The sequence below is a fragment of the Cryptomeria japonica genome, chromosome 10 (assembly GCF_030272615.1).
Source record: "Cryptomeria japonica chromosome 10, Sugi_1.0, whole genome shotgun sequence".
NCBI classification, from domain to species: domain Eukaryota; kingdom Viridiplantae; phylum Streptophyta; class Pinopsida; order Cupressales; family Cupressaceae; genus Cryptomeria; species Cryptomeria japonica.
The window spans coordinates 293,725,253-293,730,967 of record NC_081414.1 but is presented as its reverse complement, the minus strand read 5'-3'; positions in this window follow the sequence as shown (position 1 = coordinate 293,730,967).

Genomic DNA, 5,715 nt, shown 5'->3' with positions numbered 1-5,715 from the left:
ACTTTCTCAAACAACTTCTTATCACTACTGGTAACCTCTGATAAACTTCTGATAAAATATCATAACCGGTGTCTCGGAAATAATGCATGAAATGAAATATAAACAAGAACATCACATGAAAAACATTCCGCACATGAACACTGTAATTTTTTGACGTGAAACCCAAATAGGGAAAAAAACACGGTGGGAGTTGGCACCCACAAATATTTGTACTATTTTGAAGTACACCATGTTAGGAGCTTTGCCCTATTACAAGCTTACAATGTCTGGTTAAGAGCAGACCCTGTTAGGATTCACCCGGTTAAGCGATTTTCCTTGCAGCCGAGTTAGGAGCTTGATAATCTATTAGGATCAACTTCATGAGATGATTTGACACTCTTTTGAGAGATTCCCTGTTAGGGTACTTAAATGTTTAAGGCCTTTTAGAACCTACCTGGTTAAGGGATTTAACATGTTGCAACTGTTAGAGAACAACAATAAGAAAATGATCTGTTACTTGCACTTCTCTTCTTGCTTGATCAAGTCCAGTTATACTCAACACTCTACAACTCTCGTGAAGATCTCACACTTCTCTTGGATGGCTTAACACATTCTCTAAGAGACCCGACACAATAAACATTAACAATGTCAACATAAATAGCCATCTCAACTAGGTCGGCGACAAAACCTAATTACATCATGAATTTACAATTAGATCACAAAAGCTCATCATAGATCGCTCTCTAGATCATTACAAAAAATTACAATGCAATATCAACTATTGGTTGATCATAACCCATCACAAAAATCTGATCTGTATCCTCAAAACACTCTACTAAGTGTTTTGTTGATTACCAAGAAAATCTTCCTTGAATCGCGCCAAAACAACTATCAAATATTTCACGCAGGTTGTGCCATGTTATCAACTTGATGTAGACTCATTGTCGATCACTGTCATAATAGAAATTATTATTGTTTTGATGATTTCTTCACCGGTCCTTAAACCCTACTAAAACCTTAGCAAAACTTCATCAAAAATTTGAAACACGCCTTCAGGTAATCATCACAAGTTCTAGTTTCGATCACATACAACTTTCCATGATACAAGTTCACCATCCAAACCACAAATCACCAGTCATCTCCAATCAGCTGATCTAATCAAAATAATTCTGCTTTACCAGTTAAAGTCCCATTTCACAGACTTTAGCTCACTGCAAGTAAACCTTGTCTTCCAGCAAACCAAATCACTTACATGACAAAACAAAATATCAGGAACATCAGTTGCTGATAATGACAACACAAATAACTGACCATCTCATTTATTCATAGAATCTCAATCTCTTCATCACAAATAGAATTCCATCCTTTACCAGTGCAGTCATCCAACTTCAACTGCATCACTTGATCTGCATTAGTTATGCCAAATGCCAACAATTTCCCCCTTTGGCATTGATGGCAACACTAATTAGATATACAATCAGAATAACATCATCCTCTGCAACTTGCTTTTCGATATCACATCTCTGTCAGTTCTCCTTTTGTCATCTCCCCCTTAACCAATGCTTCATTCAATCTGATCATCAACTTCTCACATGTCTGCCATATATGATTTCTATTTATTTCTTCTCCCCCTTTGACAACAATGCCAAAGATGTAAATGCATCACTTGTATTTAATTTTGTTGCTGCCTCTTTCATTGCCTCTGCTACATAAATCAGAAAAAACTATAACAGAGTATTAAATCATAATTTTAGATCAGAGTTGCTCCCCAAAGGAGTAGCTTGTACCTTCATCAATCCTTAGTAAAAAATAAACATGAAATCCATAGGATTGAAGGATCTCCATCATTCTAGTTCTTTCGATGTAAGGGTCTAACCCTTAGTTCATCTTCACCTCCTTGACTTGAACTCTTTCCCTTAGGAAGTGATACTTCAATTCAATGTGCTTGGTTCTAGCATGAAGTACAAGATTCTTAGAAATGTTGATTGCACTTGTACTATCACAATAGATAGTCACCGATTCTGACATATCTATCTTGAATCCTTCTAGCACATTTATCATCTATATTGTTTGTGTGCAATTCATGGATGTGGCTACATACTTAGCTTCAACTATAGATTGAGAAACACAAGTTTGTTTCTCGCTCATCCCTACCACTAATCTTCCTCCAAGTAGAAAATCTCCACCGGTTGTGCTTTTCTAATCATCCTTATTACATGCCCAATCAGCATCAGTAAAGACATCTAGAGTAAAATCAACTTTATAGGGATACCATAAACCATAGTCTACTATCTCTTTGAGATACCGAAAAATTCTCTTCACAACCACCATGTGACTCTCTTTACGCTCTTTTTGAAATCTAGCCACTAATCCAACAGCATGAGAAATGTTTGGTCTTCTATGAACAACATAGTGTAGCTTGCCAATCGTAGATCTGTACTCTTTTTCACTAACAACAGGGGAATCATCTTCCTTTGACAACTTGCAACCAGTCACCATCAATGTCCCTACTAGTTTGCAGTCTTCCATGTAAAAATTCTTCAACACCTCTTTGATATACTTGGTCTGAAAAATAAAGATACCATCATCCATTTGTAGAACCTGTAAGCCAATAAAGAACTTAATTTCACATATTAAAGACATTTCAAATTCCTTTCTCATTATATTAGCAAATTCCATACACATCATCATTGCCACCAAAAATTATGTCATCAACAAACTCTTCTGCTATCAGCATCTTGTCTCCATCAGTCTTCAAATAAATGTTGTTATCCTTACTGGTACGATGGAATCCAATCTTGATCAAATGTGCATGTAATCTCTTATACCATGCTCCTGGTGCTTTCTTAAGACCATACAAAGCTTTGTGCAATTTACACACCATGTCTTTATCACCGGTCAAGGAAAATCCATCTTGTTGTTCAATGCATACTTCTTCTTCTATAATCCCATTCAGAAAGGCTGACTTGACATCCATTTGGTAGAATTTGGATCCTTTATATGCAGCAAATACCAATATCATCCTTACACCTTCTAATCTAGCAATAGGTGCAAATGTTTCAACATAATCCTCACCTTCTTCTTGAGCATACCCTTCGCAAACTAACCTTGCCTTGTTTCTTACAATCCTTCCTTCTTCATCCAATTTATTCCTGAAGACCCATTTTGTTCCAATTGCATTCTTATCCTCTGGTCTAGGAACAAGTGACCATGTTTGATTCTTCTCAATTTGATCTAATTATTCATTCATTGCCTTAACCCAATCATCATCCTTTAGTGCTTCCTTAACTGTCTTGGGTTCAATTGTAGATATCAAACATGAGTTCTCTCTGATCTTTCTCCTAGTTTGCACACCTGCATTCTTATCACCAATTATCTTCTCTTGTTAATGAATCAATCTGACATATCTAGGTATTGCCTGTGTCGGTTCTGCATCTTCTTCATCTGATTCTTCATCTTCTTCTTCACTGTCATCACTCACTAGTTGAGCACCTAGTTCTGCATGTGTCAGTTCTTCATTATTCTTTGCTTATGGTTCAATGATCACAAAATTTTCTTCATTACCATCCTTTTTCAGGTTCATATCTCCTTTTACCTTTAGACTTATTAGATAAATCATCTTTATATTAGCACTTTCAACAATTTTCTTAGTTCTCTTATTGTAACATTTATATGCTTTACTCTTAGAAGAGTAACCAAGAAAAAATCCCTCATCAGATTTTGCATCAAATTTCTCAATGTAGTTATCTCCCTTGATAAAACATTGACTTCCAAAGATTTTAAAATAAATAACACAAGGACATTTTACATACCATAGCTCATAGGGTGTCTTATTGTTACCTCTTTTTACCATTACCCAGTTTAAAGTGTATACAATAGTATTGACCGCTTCTCTCCAAAACATGTTGGATACATTACCCGGTAATAACATGGTTCTTGCACCTTCAACTATTGCCTTGTTCATCCTTTCTGCAATGCCATTCTGTTGTGGTGTCATTGGAACTGACATCTATCTCTTTATACCATGTTCATCACAATACTTAACAAATTCATCAGATGTGAATTCACCTCCTCTATCTGATTTTAAACACTTCAAGTTCTTACCAGTTTCCTTCTCAACTAGAGCTTTAAATGATTTAAATTTATTAAATGCTTATGATTTCTCTCTCAAAAATATTACCCACATAATTTTAGAATAATAATCGGTGAAGATCATGAAATACCTATCACCATAATAACTCTTTGTTCTCATAGCGCCACAGAGATCAGTATATACCAAATCTAAAACATTCTCATAAATACCATTCTTTCTCTTGAAAGAAATAGAGGTCATCTTACCAATTTGACAATCTTTGCATATCACACTATCGGGTTTCACAAGTTGGGGTAATCCTCTTATAACACTTGACTTGCTTATCTTAATCAAATTATCAAAATTAACATGAAAACATCTTTTATGCCATAACCAACTGTCTTCCATTCTTGCAACTAGACAATTATTAACATTACTATTCAAATGGAATAAGTTACCTCTAGTTTGCTTCCTAATAGAAATCAGTTCACCATTACCTCCAAGAATTTTGCAGACTCCACTCTTAAACTCAAGCAAATAACCTTTATCATTGAGCTGACCAATACTTCAAAGATTATGCTTAAGACCATCAACCCAAAATACATCATCAGCATTACTCTTTCCATTTAGAGAGATTGAAACTTTACCTTTCACCATACAAGGAGATGTGTTCCCAAATCTAACACCTCCATCAAATTCATTAAGGGTTATGAACTTACTTTTGTCTCCGATCATGTGGTTAAGACCCTGCAAGAATTTTGTACTGTCGGATATTATTGTCTCTGTCTGCCTGATCATCCTAGTTAGATAATGCATCTGTTGCTCTAATGATATTTCTCCTTGAATTTTTGCCTTGGATAGTGCATTCCAGTGTGTGAATAGATTATCCAATCTAGGAACAATTTTAGTCTTTAACTCTCTGGTTTTCATCTTCAACTTTGCTTTCTCTTTTTCCAGATTTTCAATTTTCTCTTCATATGTAGCCATTTCTTGATCCAAAACTGATGTTAGTTCCGAAGAACCAATCATTTTATTTGCAATGTCATCAATCTCTTTCTAAGTTTTCCTTATCTGTTCATCAATGTCTTCTGATAAATGATGAGGTTTGCAGGCTTCCTGGTACAATTCCTTGTATTCCAAAATGGTGGAATTCAATGTCGGTAGTAATGAATCAATCTTTTTGTACAATCCTTTATTGTTTTGTCAAAGAAATGTTCCTTTTCCTTATTAACTCTTTCCTGAATATTTTCCTCATTTATTTTATCTACTGACTGAATGTTAGAAGAAATGAATTTGGACAATGTGTCCAATTTACCTATTGAACCAACAATGTGATCTACCTTGCACGCTGGTGCAATCATTTGCAAAATCGGTAGAGATTCATCAATGTCCTTAAATGCTAAAGCATTGCACTCAGTTATCTTCTTGATATAATCCAAAAGTACTTTTGTTACAATTATCAGTTTCAAGTCCACAGTAGAAGTACTGGGAGAAGTGTTGGGTTCTATAATAATTTTCTTCTCTTCTCCAGATACCTATTCAGCCACCTTAACCACTTCCTTATTCACTTTCTCTTCCTTATTCTCACTCTTATTCTCTGTCGGTATCTCAACATTTTGTTGAGTGTCAACGGTCTTGACCGATGAGTCGACATTTTCAACATT